The sequence below is a fragment of the Cardiocondyla obscurior genome, linkage group LG18 (genome assembly GCF_019399895.1).
Source record: "Cardiocondyla obscurior isolate alpha-2009 linkage group LG18, Cobs3.1, whole genome shotgun sequence".
Classification (NCBI taxonomy): domain Eukaryota; kingdom Metazoa; phylum Arthropoda; class Insecta; order Hymenoptera; family Formicidae; genus Cardiocondyla; species Cardiocondyla obscurior.
The window spans coordinates 5,028,263-5,044,059 of record NC_091881.1 but is presented as its reverse complement, the minus strand read 5'-3'; positions in this window follow the sequence as shown (position 1 = coordinate 5,044,059).

Genomic DNA, 15,797 nt, shown 5'->3' with positions numbered 1-15,797 from the left:
CCCGATATTTCCCGGAGAAAATGCGCCTGCGGTGCCGCGGCGAGATTCGAAAGCGAGATGTTTCGCGGCAGCTGCCGGGAGCACCCCGCGCGCTCTCTCGCCGCTGCATCAATGTCAACTCGACATATGCACACACGATCATGCACTCTCTTTGACACCGTCGAAAGGGTATACGTGTACGCTTTTCGCGTACAAAAATTCTGTACACACGTAAACTATTGCCCTAAAGATCAGGAAGGGTTAGTCATCGAGCACCCTGCCGTCGATAACAGCCGCGGTGGCTGCAGCCGTCGTCCACGACAAACGACCGGATTTCGCAAAGACGCCCCCTCGTCTCGCACTAAAACGCGAGAAACTGTCCGCGACAAGCATTGGAAAACTTATTCTTCCGCGGTAGCATGCGAGAATGAACTACGCCGTTCGGATCGGACCTGTTTTAGGACGTGATCTCGATCTGGAAAATACTTCGCGTGCCGCGATCTCAAATTTCCAGTTTGCTTCCCACTCCACTTTTCCATTCTGACGCATTTTCAGCGTTAAACAAGTTAGTAATAAATTAAGTTAATAGTGATAGAAAAAAAAAAAAAACGATATTAGAGGTAGTTTACTAAATTGCAAAATACATACAAAATTCGCACCAAAATATCTCTTATTCTGTTCCCGTGCAATTTTAAATATATCCGTTCTTGCTTTATAAAGCTCACAGATTTCAGGATAAAATTCTGTTTAATTTTCATGCCATGTATTTTGATTTATGAAATTGTATTTAATGTATATGTTCCATGTGAAGTTCAGTTTTATCAAATGTTATTGTATACACGAGACATAAAACTACAAACAGAAATCTGTCTAAAGCGGATTTTAATTTTTTTTCCCCCCCAAAAAAAAATATAAATAATAAAATAAATAAAAAAAACTAAAAAATCGCAAAAAAAAGAGAGAAAAAGGACAGATTTAACAACTCCATTAAAATATAAATGAAGGAAGTTGGTTTTGAAATCAAAATAGAAGAAATTTTCGTGTAGCATATATACAAATATATAACATATTAGTAATACATGACGTCTCGATGTGCCTCAAATAAATTGTCAAACTGTTTTACTTTTTCAAGAAAAACGAAAATATCGCATGCTTAATTGCATTAGAGAAATTTAAAAAAATAAGAAGGAAGAGAAAATAACGATTGGATTCCCTATCGGTCGAAAAGAAGACGAGCTGAAAAGAAAGCGGCCGATCGAGATTATTTCTGCGATCAAAGCCACATTCTCGTTTTCAACGAGGTAGATCTTCCCGTTCGCTCCCCTCCGGACGATTAATCTTGGCGGAAAACATTTACGACCCCTTTTCTTCCTCCCTCGCCCGACGCCGCGGTTCACGGAGCTTGCGAAGAGCGCGGGAGGGATCTTAGATCACGACAGCCCCGAAGAATGCGGCCCGAGACATTCATCGAGGGGGCTCGATCTTCCGAATCACGATGGGAAGCGGAATAAAATTATTCGAGAGCGCGGTTTCCCCGAGTTTTCCCGAGTGTTGTTTAATCGAATCGTGGCCGTCTTTACGCATTTTAAGAAGCGCGCCCGCGGTTATTTCGTCGCGTTGTCTCTTAACGGAAGGGTCCTCGGTCCTTAGCGCGGAAATAAAGGAATTTGCACGGGCGATTGATGATTCGCCAAGTCGCGCACGCTGATCGCACACAGCACGAAGGGAGAGAGAAGGGACAGAGGCAGGTGAATTGGTGGTTGGAGCGAGGTGGCGGTGCGCGAGGCAGAGGGCAGAGGACGTCGAAGGCGGAGATGGTGGAGGCAGCAGTCCTGGCGATGGAGAGGGCCTGGAAATTGGAGAGAGAGGAGCGGCATGCCACTCGTTCGCAGGATACTGCCGGCTGCCGGCGTGTGTGCCGGCGGTGGTGAACGCGCCCGGACATCGATACAGCTCCGCCGCCGCCACCGCCGCTGCCGCCGCCGCCGCCGCCGCCGCCACTTTGCCCCTGATCCTCTCTGACCCTCCCCAGCCGTCGCGCGCGCGACCCTCGTGCGAGCCTCGTGCACGGCGCCACACGCACACGACAACACCACCGATGCGCTTTCGTACACCCCCGCGTATAAACCCCTTTCCTCCCTTCTCGCGTATACACCATTAGCCCCAGGAGTAGTACGTGGCTGGCCCTACCCTCCCTCCTCCCCCACGTTATTCGCGCGCCCGACACTTATTGCCACCGTTCCTCCCTGGTACCCGCGACTTACCCTCTCGGGCCCTCCGGCTTCGAGTCACTCGAAATAATCCAGGGAGTCGTCACTCTTAATCACGACCTCGTCACTTTTTCTGTCCTTAAAGTTACAACAAAGGACGTTGTTCCCCGTTGTGACGAGTACCGTGAAGAAGCACGGTGACTTTTATTAGACTCGCGAAGTTACTCGCATTAGACGGTACTCGATATAAATTTTTTCCCAGGGAATATCCCGACGCGCGCGATTCTGTAGAAAAATGAACGGGTTATTTTTTTTTTTCCTTCTTTCTTTTTTTTTTAAATAAATTTCTTCACCTTTTTTCCTCGTGATCGGTCTTTGAACCGATAACTGTGACAGTAACATATTTATGCTTGCTATTTATATGTAGAGCTACGTACTTGTATTTATTGGAACGAAGAAATATATCTAGTTGTATTTTTCTAAAGCGTCATATTTTTTTAAATATTTTTCTTACACACAAGACGTACCAAATTAACGTGACGATACAGCGGGGCTGCTGTAAAACTATCGGCCAAATTAAACTTGCGAGACTGCAGTTCATAATTATTAAATACTAAAAGAAATTATCCTCGCGATATATTACACGATTCGTTTTATAATATATATTTTGTCTCTCTCGTTTATTACCACTAAGGCAAATACACGATCGAAGAAATGGAGTTTAATTCGAAAGGCAACGGCTGTCGGGACAGGTCGACTTTATATTTTGCGATCGCGACGAAATGGCGAAAAATAGCAGGGACTTCCTAACGGTCGACTCGCGAATACCTCGCCAACCAATTCGGTCACGAGAGCTTCGGGATGTAACTCTTATTTTCGTGCTTTTTACGCAGTGAACGAGAAATGTGCTTCAAGTTACAAATTAGCTGGCGTCGGATTAGCTTGATCTATTAGCTGCGATCTTTTTATCACCGAGCAAAGTTCTTACGGCACACGTTCTATGTGCTCAACATTGCACTCTCCTCCTCTCTCCCTCTCTCACGTCCCACCCTCGTTCCATTTCCTTCTCAATCCGCCGCATTACTTGCAGTTGGCCTGCACCTCCCGCGTACCGGCACGGCGAGCTAATGAGCGACTCGAAATTATCGAACGCAGATCGCTGATGATAGCAATTAACATCAGAATTACATTTCAAATCCGGATTATTTTGCTTAGCGGCCGGCCGTTAACGCGCTAACCGCTCGCGTTAACTCATCACGTACCCGATGCCGTCTGTCTTTTTGCGCGCGGCCGCATTAAGGGAAAATTAGCCCTCGACGAGAAGCTAATTGTGAATACCCTCCGTTAATCCCGCCGGGCCGAAATTGTATCGGCGAATCTCGCGCATCGGTGCATCCAGAGAAATGCACGGTCCGCGTACCATTAGTCTTGGGACGATGGAATGCGATCCGCGCCGCCTCATCTCCCGCGAACAGTTTTTAAAAGTCTCGAGAGGAAATTAATCAAGTAACGTAAACCTAATTAAACCCGACCAATATTGACGTTTGTTTTTTTCTCTCAATAGAACGTACACGAGCGCGGCCGTCCAAACGCACGTTTAATATTTATGCGACAGTGATAGATAGTGAGCTAGAAGAGTGTCGTGTTTCCGCGCGCTAATTAAATACTGATGGATGACGCCCGATTAAATTAATATACACAAATGGTTTGTTTTCGGCGGAACAAAAGGGCAGAGGGAGAATTTTCCGACTGAAGAGACAAGTCTGTTGCAATTAACGTTATCGAATCTTTGCTGTTTTGCCCTGTTCTAGTTAGAAAAAAAAATATAAAAAAAAGTTTAAACTTATCGCTTTAAATTTCTTTCACTAGAGAAGTCTAAATGTAGTCGAAACGTACACTTTTGTTTGTTGAGAATTAATTTATGAATTAAATTAATGTGTTTTCCTTCTCATTTGCTGTTTGCTGTGTAATTTAATTTGAAGCTGACATACTTTAATATATTTTTATTTGTTTTCATTGCAAGAAAAATTAAAAAATGTAATATTTTTTTTTCCAACCGCCTTGAGCGTACGTGATTTTCCGGGATTGTACGATCAAAAAATTTAGTTATTACAAATTGAACAATTAATTGCGTTAATGAAGATTATTAAATAGGTATATAAAGTATAAATAGCGCAATAATTTATCCAAAGGAGTACAAATCATTTTAACATTTTAATAAATAATTATTCGAGCCTTTCAATTTTTCTTTATTATTTTACGTTATAAATAGAAGACTAAATTATTTCACTTATATTTTATCATTATATGGAAATGTATTGAACGATTTATGTCACAGAATAATTAAAACTTATTCGAGCTTAAAAATATCGTTAAGTTCAATATAAATGCAATATTTTTTATGCAAACTGTGTGAGCTTCGGACGCGATAGCGATCAAAGTCACTTCCTTTGTTTAATCGTTAATTGAACTTACTCTTATTATTATATTTCACAGAGAGGAGAAAGAGAGAGAAAAAAAGAAACTGTATCCTATTTCACGTAGACCTTTAACTACGAGTGTAAATCCGCACGCAGATAATCTGATTTCTCCGATTAATTAAATAAAATCTGCAAACCGTAATTAAACGTAAGATTGCCCGTCAAATACAATTTCTATATTCGCAGTGATTAAATATTGTATTGAAAGTTAAGAAGAGGAGAAAAATCGCGGATGAAAAATGGATCGGGCGGATTTTTATCAATATAACAATGTACATTGGCGGGCTTCGGGTATATTGATGTACATTTTGTAAATTTCAATGGAGATACGAGGGTTCGAAGATAGCAAAAGCGTATCATAATTCGCTGACCTAACCAAGTGCAAACGGCATAGGGGAAAAAAAAAAACCTTCTCCCTCTCAAACACGCGGCCCGACCGCGTAACTTTTCTCTTTTACTCCCATCCTGAAATGATAGAGTTATTTAAATATTCGTTAATGAGTACCATGTTACTCGAGCAAATTATCATGCAGAATGAAACTCGCGATTAGAATTACGAATTTGCCTGGTAAGCTTTCTGTTTTAACTTCTCAGTTCTATAGGTATGCTGTTTTAAATGTCCGTATTTTTCTTCATCTTCTTCTTCTTTTTTATTATTATTATTTTTTTTCTTTAAAGCGCATATTGAAACATTCTTCTATCACGAAAATATTAGAGGAACGGGAAACCGCGCGCGCGAGCCAAGTACGCTGCCGAAATCGCCGTAGAGTCCCGCGATTGTCATAGGTCGCGTCGCGGCCGACCAGCTGAATCGGACGATGCCCTCGCACCGCGCGCGCGGACGCGCGTACGGCCCGCTGCTCGGTCGTTGACAGAGGCGTGGGAGTAGGGATAAAGTAGGTCATTCGCCTGTCCGCCGACCTATCTCACTGTCGCGTGGCCGGCCACCGTCCGTGCTCCGCGAGTCGGGCATCATGCCCGTAAGAGACGATGCGAGCACCGCGCGCGCGAGCCACGACGCTGCCCGCGCCAAGGGCTTCTGCCCGTCGCTCGCCCACTACGCAGCGATAAACAAACGCACACGGCCTAGTCGCGGAAATATATAACGTAGCTCGTTGTAAAAAAATTATTAAATGTAGAAATAAAAAATTCTTTTCACGTAGGAGGAACAAGAGTAAATAATGCTGCGCGCTCTGCTCGTGTAATAATTTCTTTTTTATTCAAAATGCTTTCGATTAAAAGATGAGACGTGTCTCCGTGCATCTCGTTCAAATTTCTTGCAAAATATTGGGCTTACATGTTTCTCCTCAGCGCCTGCAAAAAGCCGGCACGTCGGAAATTAATTCCTGCATTATAATCAGCTCTAAGTAACGAAGAGCGCGCGAGTCAGGTGTCTCGGATTTATTTTCGTGAAAATAACGCGCATGCCGCGAGTGCTAAAACTCGACATAATAACAATTTTATTGTACAGTAAAACGCGACGCGCGAATGTACCTCACGGGAGATCGGGAGACGACATGCACGAGAACCAAAAAGAAGATGCGAGGGAGACGCGGCAGATGCGGTAGGGATTTATTTTCCCTCGTCCGTATTTTCGCGCGAGATTGAAAACTGAGCCATGCCGATGGTTCGATAACTATATGTTCGGCCTCCTGTTACTTCCGTGTCGAACGTTTCATAATTATTTCGTCGAATCATGCATGAAGCGCGAGAGAGCATCGAAAAAGTAATAATTTTTATTTTTTTTTAGATTTTTTTAATTCAAGTCAATTCAAGTTGAATTAAATGTAGGATTTTTTTTTTAATCACCATTCCACGAAATATTATCATCCCTCAAACGCATTAATGCACTAAAAAAAAATTGTTACGTCTATTTAATACAGCACGACGTGTAACTTGTTAACATAAAAATACTGAATGTGTTTCGGAAGTATTTAATAATCAGTCTCTACATGCTCTTTCTCTTTTATACGTATGTAAGCTTTTACTTTGCTTACCAATATTTTATATTTCTCTTTTATCTTTACTCATTCTTTCTTTTTTTTTTCTTCTTCTTCTTCTTACTTATGCATATTCTTCCGACATTTTTTATTATTCGCTTGCTCTACTTTCTTTACAGTGTACTTCTGTATTCTTACGAGAATAGAATTTCAATAGGGGAAAATGTATTTTAATACTATCGCCACAAGATTTCTAAGTAATGTCACCACGGGAAATCTATCGGCGGCTATAAGGTGTTAATTTCACTCGATTTAGACGCGGTTCTTGTCACGTATGTCACGTATGTTACGTGGGCGTTATTCATATTTACAGATTGTTAAAAGGCTATCGAGCCTATTTTAAATTCTGTTTGCACGGCAGCTTGTTTTTCAATCGCACACAAGAGAAAATTTATTGTAATATTCCGCTCACGGAAAAAAATATATGATACGAGGACGCCGCGCGTGTCCGCGGGAATGTACGTACGCATATACAGTCGGAAATGGCCGCGAGAATGATGCGTGAAAATTATGAAGCATTGAATTTAATTATCCAAATGTTATCTCACGTGGCTGCGCTCAATTCCCGCGTCAAAATAATTTCTTTTACACCGGGAGTACCTTGGAAAATACATTTCAGTTGTGTTAGCTCCTTTTCGAACATCCGCGCGTAATGTAATTGGATTTGTCACAAAACGCGGCTTACGTTTCTCCACGTTTAACAATAATTAAAAAAAAAAATAAATAAATAAAATAAAAAGATAGATGTAAAAAAAAGAATTAATGTGGAATAAATAAAAGAAAGGCGTAGGCGTTGAATAATCCATAAAATTATTTTTTTTTTCAAGCAGCTAAAAAACAGAAGCGCCTTTAAAATTCGCTGGCGAAATAACTTGACGCTTACTTTCGCGTATCCTTTTAGTAATCCGAGAAAACGCGATCATCCTTTAGAATTAATTAGCGGTAATCGATCCGTGCCGATTAATTAACTCTTCCGATTAATCGAGATGTCGGTTATCTGCCGAAGTAAATATATCGCGCAACTTTATTCGTTTGAAGTGAATAAATCGAAGCGATAAGACGGAAATGATAAATTATCGCTTTATAATATTTATATACCTTTAATTAAATCTTTAACGTCTCGCTCGGGCTCGAATTTTGCGTTTACCGCTATGAACTTTTCGTCGTTTTAAACGGATCTTGCTCATGTTTCAATATCGAGTAATAAAGTGCGGAATAATACATAAATTACGCCAACCGAGTTATTTAAGTAAAAGCCACAGGATATTATTATATATTAATAATTAATTTGAGCGATAATAAACGGAATATTTAGCTTGTGTGTGTTTAATGAGGTAATAAAAGTAATTGTGCATATAATACACCTTTGTATATCGAAATCGTCTCAAAAACTGAAAGCGGGGCAAAAGGTATTTCGCGACATACAGAATTAAATAAATTTACGTCTAACTATTACGTGCGCTTGAAAACAATTTCGATTTACCGACATACGAATGTATGAAATCCGGTTGTAAATAACATTTGCAGAAGAGCATGGAGAAGAACATAGAACCGTGATTGATTTCCGCCGCTATTAATTGATATGTTTCCTCGATATGATTTCGCACTAAATTCAGGCGGACCGTTTCCTCGAAATTGAAGTGTGTTCGTTTTACTGATGATTGCAATTCGCATCCGTATCATACAGACGGCAAATTAAATAGTCGAAAACTGCAATTTTCCCCCCCCCCTTTTTTTTAAAATAAGTTTAAGTGGTGTGGTTCAATAATATCTACGGTGCATATTCATATTTCAATTTTGTCTGTGGCGTTCAACAAACGTAATCTTTACATTTGAGTTGATTAATCGTGACATTTTGACATTACGCGCTCGAAAAGAAAAAAGAAAAAAAAAATGCAGGAAAGACATATCGATTACCAATTGCAGGTTATTACGTATCTTACAAGCGCGAATATACGCGGGTTTTATAATACATTAAATATTCGAGCGGAAGTCACCGGCATGCGGTTTTGCTGTTCGTTTCTGCGGTGCAACGCTTCGAAGAACGCGCATATTCATATGTAGCGAGAGCTGTTTCCGTTCCCCGCATTATTATTAAAATACGATCGCGGCAAATATCAGAAATCAGCAAGCCCTACGGGACCGTTGAAGCGGGTGATTATTAATCAGCGCTGAGGATTTGCGCTAATTACGTTTGTGATTTGTCACAGTTCGTTGTTTGAGGTGACACATGTTGTAACATTCATCGATTTATCGAGGAAATCGTACTGATATCTTTATTCTTTTCCCCGTTTACGGCATTTCGATATTTCGTTGAAACGTCGACCTAAGACGGGCGTATGATTAACGTCAGAGGAATGTCGGGCAAACAATTGCCGCGACAATTATTCCTATTACAATGATTAGTAGGTGAGGTATTATAATTACGTTTTCGCGAGTGCTGCTTCGGCAGCGAATAAATCTGAGAAGAGAAGAGAGACCCGAGAGGCGGCGAATCAAGCGGGATGAGACAATTATTGTTCTTTCATTTCATTTGTTGTTTATTGCGAATTTCATTATTCGCAATTATTTTATGCGCGGTTAATCATTATTCTGCGTAATATTAATTATCTCCCGTATTACTATAACTTGCATGCATTTCTGTTTTATAATTTAACATAATTTTTAACGCAACTGACGTACCGCCGCCGCGCATTGCACCGATGAGTAATATTATTTTTCAACTTATTAAAATAATGGATTTGTATGAAATTTATATCAGCAAAATTATATATATATATACGTATATGTATATTGTAATACATAATCACGTGCAACATGTTTTATTATTCTATTTGACTAATATTTTATTTTATAATCTTTTTACGTCAACTAAATTACATGATTTTAGTTTTGTCTTCGTTTACTCGTTTACTCATCTCGCCGGCGAGGAGAAAAGGAAATGAGAATAAAATAAAATAAAAATGCATGTATCAAGCCAACAATAAAGATAAATGTAACATTTGTTGCGTCGGAAATTTGTTACCATGCAACGGCCGAGCTCTAGAAGAGATTAGTACAAATATTTAATTTTAGAATTAATATAGCTTGGAATTAATTAAATGCTTTATATGCGACAAGCGCAAGTAATATCTTTACGGAACACTATCGAAAAAACAACGCTGAGATACATATCATTAATTTTATTTGAATAAGCTTTTATTATTACATTTTTGCGTCAATTAAACTGAATTCAGTTACCGTGTTTGTTTGTTCAGATAATTAGTAAAAGAAATGGAAAGGAAAATGAGAACGAAGTAAGATAAAAGTGTGCCTCACAAAATACTAACATTTTTAAAATATCAAGTTTTTACTTTAAAATTTAAACCAGTATACTCGTCTGAAAAATGGCTTTCCTACTATTTTTACTGTTGGAGAACTATGAGTTGGAGGAAAGTGCCCCTTTTTTAGTTTAATGATATTCTTATATTTTCGCAAATTAACTTTTTTTGTACTATTATTATAATTATTAGTGTAACTATTTGCAAAATTATTTATTACTACAGATAAACCTTTCGAAAAAGCAGTCACGTCACGTTGACAGCTTTTTGATTAAATAGTTTTTCTAAATGCAGAAAACCAATTATGTTCTTAAATTAGAGACGTCCAAGCATCGCGTGACAATTGTAAAAATAAGAATTTTTTACAAAAAAAAAAGAGAGAAAAAAGTTATTAAATTTGAAAAAGACCAGTTACAGTTTTAAGGAGAATTTTCTGCGTTTTTCGGTAAACATAAAAAAGTTGTGGAGAAAATAAAAAATAAAAAATTGTCACGTAATAGAGCATCTTTTTAAGCATGCTTTTGCCGTCAGTTGCATGTTGTTATCATTAATTCTATATTACTCGCGCGTGGTTTTTTTGAATATAATTACTTGCATACGCACGAGATGTTGGGCTAGTTTTATACCCCAACATTATCTCTTATTTTCATTGTCCTTTTTAATGATTCACTACGCCAAATAAAAAATGACAATATTCTATATCTTTTTATATAAAAATTAGTATAAAAGTTCTTCTTTGTTTATAAAATAACTTGGGCAGCGTTTGATCAATAAAAAAAAGTTTTGCTTCACGAGTTTAATACAATTTTAAGGCTGAAATATATATTTTATGCTCTGCGCACATAACAAAGAATTAATAATTTAGAAAGAAAATTAGCATCGCAATTGAAAAAAAAAATTTAATTTCGAGAAAAGCATACTTAAAGTTTTGAGTCGTGTTATTTATTATGTAACCAAGATTGATATTAATTTATTATTAACTTCGCTCGGCAATGTTTGGGAGAATTAATCATTGTTCTGCAACTTGGTTTCGTTTGTAAAACTGTATAACTAATTCAAGTCCGAATATTTATGAGCAGTTTATTTTTTTCTTTAATAATGCATAGTGCACTTTAGAATACCGTTATACGTCTCACATCTTTGTCAAAGGATATATTATTCAAAACGAAAATATTTAATAATGCAAATGTAATAATTGCCTTAACGCGTGATAGATAGTTCAGAGATTAGTTTAGAACTATCGAATTACGATTCAAACAGCTGATACTTACTCGTCGCGGCACGAAGTAAGCCAAACGAGAAAACCGATCTGTATCGCGGAAAAACGGCGACAATTAAATCTCTACATCTTTCCTTTTTAAAATAGAAATCTTGAAAAGATGACTTTCAACTTCCTTTTTTTTTTTTACTTCTTCGGTCTTCTATCTTATATCTTGAAAAGATCTCGAGTGCACTTTAAAGTACTTTAAAGTATCTTCCGCGGTTGTTTGCGCCGATATTATTGGATCGGTCTAGATATGGTTAACCACGACGAACTTAATCTCTCTCTCTCTCTTTCTTTTTCCCTCGTGCCTCTCGCGTCTCTTCTTCGCGGATATTTATCGGATTTATCGGAATGCCTCGTGTCGCGATATCGCGAGTCTGGCGGAGATTTTAATTGCACGTGGAGTATGCAGGACATGCAACGAAATCGGTGACATGGATGGCGATGACGACGAGTCGCATTGCCGCGCCGGTACTATTTTAGCTACTTCTCCGTACTCCGCGACGGAGCGCACTTGATAGACGTATCTGGGGCAGATGTGCATCGAAAAATTCTTCAGATATTTACTCGTCGCCCGTACCCGCGCATGAACTTCACCGTGATGGATTAAGCCTTTCGCACGCTTCCTCCATTCACGCGTCGTTACGCGGTGGCAGCGTGCAATACGCGTCTGTCGGCATTGACGCGATCGGAAGAGATGAATAGAGAACCTCGCGGATAAAGTACGTCGCCGTAACTTCCGGTCTGCTCTCTCGCAATATCATTTTATCCCTCCCTTTCAACGCGGCATTTGTTCGCACGTATACGCAACGCGCGGAAAACACCCTCTGAAGAAAAAAAAAAAAAACCTTACGGTGGCACGGCTCGCTCTAATTAGCCGGCAGATTTTCGGAAACCTCTTTCTCTCATTCTCGCCTTCTCTCGTTCTCTCGCGCCGTCGAATTACGGTCGCGTCACGAAACGCAAGGGAACTCGCTACTTTTTCTTTTCTCGTCAGACTCGCGCCAAAGTCGCTTAGACGTCGACGGAGGAAATTTTCGTTTTCCTCCCTCCGCCGCCTCCGCGCCGCCACCTCGCCCCCTGAGACTTTTTCTCCTCGCGACTGTGATTGGAATTTTCAAGTGGGTTCTTCCGCGATCGAGACGAGAGAATGTCGAAGCGGCACCGGTTGGACCGTGAGGGAAAGGTGGACGGCGAGGGCGGCGAGGGCGCGGGATCTTCGAAATTAATGAAACTGAAATTCGCCGAGAGTTTCCTTTCAACGGAAATCACGGAAATGCCTATCGATCCCGGGAAGACTTTACTCTTTCACGAGGAAGATACGGTCGCGAGGCGGAAAGGGCGAGCACCGGGCGAGGGGCGGAGAGGAGGGGCGGAAAGGGGGCTAACTAGTTGCCGCGGAAATCGATTTTCATCGCCGGGGTGGCATTACCCACCGGAATTCGTAACCCAATATTATTCGACGTCACCATTCGCCCGCAATTGTTACTTAACAACGCGAGCGGCGTCCCCAGCGGAATCGCTCGCGCAAACAGCGCGAAATAAAGCGTCGCGTCGTTACGCACGCGTTTTTTTTTTGTCTCTCCACTCTCCCTCCCCCTTCGTCCACCCCCCGCAAACCGAGACGCGTTTTTAACGATCGATATTGCGAGGATGATTCGTATTGCGCAGGATTTCGATAGCCACGGCGGTTCAGCGATCGCGTCTGACACTTATCACCTGTTTGAAACCTTTCGTCGCGCGTAACGAGTATTCGATTGCTGGATCGCTTCGACGTTGAAAGAAAATATTACGCGAATCTACCGTTTGCAATCTCTAGATAATGGTGCCAGTTTTGCGGGCGGGTACCGGCAATTCGAGACCGTCGCGTCTCGCTGTGTAACAGAAGGAAGGATATTAAATGAGGCTTTTTGCCGGTACGGAATGTTAATACGCCGGTGAAACGTCGAGGTTGTCCCGGGTATTCGCTTAATCCCCCAGCAAATACGCACCGTACTTGCGAGTAAGAAGCGTTTACGAGAGAGACAGAGAGCGCCTTCGTTTCCCTCGCTCTCCTCGAATATCTCGCGCGGGCAAAAAAGCTCGGCCGTCGCTATCCTGCGATGGCTTGCTCACACTGGAAAACACGGCGAGTTAAACGCCAAACGGGAGTTAATTCCAACACGATTGTTCCATACCGCGTTGCCATTTTATTGCCGACACATATTAACGCGTTAGACGCACGCATTAACGCATCCCTTTGTATTACCGAACATACGAGTGCGTTATCTCATTATTTCACCGGTGCATGAGCGAAACGTGCTCCCGCATTCTCCCTTTTGATCTCTCTCTCTCTCTCTCTCGTTTTCTCTCGCTTTCGTCCCGTCTCTTTTCTCCAAATGCCTTTTTTACATCGCACGCCTGTTCGCGGCGCCCTTTTTATCGTCGGTTATCCCATATCTCATCCTTATCGAGAACGACAGATTGCGCGGCGCGTTATATCATCGAGTTATTGCGCTCTCACATACGTAATACGTCTCTCGCGCAATGAAATTCCGAAACTTTTTACACCGTGACGTTTGTTCAAAGCTCCGCTTTTAACACGGTTTGTACTTTATCATTTAATTTCGCTCGTTGAGATTATTCCGCCGCGGGCGTCCTAACTGCGTTTCATCCTCCGCTCGTTGAAACGTCAGAAAAATATTCTCTTTATTCACAATATACGTGTATCTTAGTCGAGGAAGGGGGAGAGGAAGGGCGGGAAGTATAGACGCGATAGCAAAACGCTCAGCGACGATGACACATCTCCGGACGGTCGCCGCTAATTCATTCACGTTCTTCCCGCTTCAATTGGCACGCGGGATAAAAATTTTCATGCGGACTACGTGACCGAATTATTCGAACCGGGTTCGAAGTGGAAATGAATTCGAAACTTTCAGCCTGGATCCCCGCGTAGTAAAGTTTGAACGGAAATCAGCGGTCGAATTGTTTGATCGATTCCCGATGTCCGGAAGATTCGGCTGTCAAGGAAATCGCGCCGGGGAAGATTCGAACAGGGAATGGTAATCGTCGGAAACAGAGGAATAACCAGCTTTCGTTTGAAACATCCAAACAACTTTTGAGATCCCGACCGCGGTTCAAATTCATTCAATCTCGGAAAAGTTCCGCGTTACTTTTTAGCGCGATTCTTTTTTCTTTCTTTTTTTTTTTTTTATTTTTCCCGCCCCAAATTTTTCGTATTTCGGCGCAAGATTCCTCGCAATTATTATGAGAGCGTAGCGACGATCGTCGAGGGGGGTGGGGGATTTGGCAAGTTGCTGTTGCCCCAGTGCAATCAGTGCGAAATTAAGAATATCCGGATCGCGAAATCGCGATCGAAGGGAGATGAGAAGGCGCGCGTGTGTTTCGATTCAGCTGGGGCTTCTACGCGCGTTATTATGTCCGGCATCCATTTCGAGCGATCGCGTTACCAAGTTATTGCCGGCTCTTCAAAGGCGATATTTTTCAACGATCCGGTATATAGCGAGTCCGCCTGGTCGGCTTCTTATTCATGCGGCCGCCCACTTGAAAAACACTGGACGAGGGAGAATTCTACGGCGGAGTCCGCACCGCGGCATTGGATTTTCTCTATACCGCGCGCTTCGACAATCGCCAGACCGAACAGTCGAGCGAGATTGCAGACGAACCGAGTCATAAAAATGCAATTTTCTATTTTCCTTGTTTGTTTTCGTTTACGTCGCGGGAGGAGGAGAATGAGGAAAAAGAAGAACACTCGACTTGATACAGTAATCCGTTCTCAGCGGCAAGACGTCGCCCTTCCGGCTGCTGCGTCGCGTTCGAATCCTTCCTCGATGGCGCGTTTGATAAAGGCATAATTTATCACGGGCGGGAAATATCGCACTCGTTCAGTCACTCGATTGTCTTATCGAGAAAATCCCTTTCCCAGCCGATCGTCAGGCAGCTCCGCCGAGCGATTATCGTGTTTTCCATCCGGAAGTAATCCTGCCGCGGTGTTTTCTTCGCGAGTCGCGCCGCTTCATTTTCTCATTTTTGAGAAGTGTAACGACAGCGAAATCCGCGGCGGAACGCGTTGCGAAACCGTGCGGATAATTTATCAAAAAAAAAAAAAAAGAAAAAGAAAAAGAAAAAAAAAGAAATGCACTTCACTAATCAGTCTCCGTCATTTATTTTGCGCGACAACATCTACGTTATACTTTAATCGCGCCCGGTCATTATTTTAAGGATTAACCACGTTAATTGAATGTTTCACTCGACGAAGTAAAGCGACGTAAAGCGGAGTGAAACTCGAGACGCGGCAGTTCAGACGGAAAAATTCGATTCGCGGAGAGATTAATTTGAGCGTGTCGCTCGATGTACCTAAACCGCGTGTCTCTCTCTCTTTCTCTCTCTCCCGCTCGGTCCGAAAATTAAGTTATCCTCGATGGGGAATCATATTTGTCCGCGCTTATTAATTTAACGATCCTCATAAATCGATCCGGAAGATATGCGGGGGAGAGAGACATCGGGAAATGGTTGAGTAGGCCCAAGTAGTAGCGGCGTGCAGC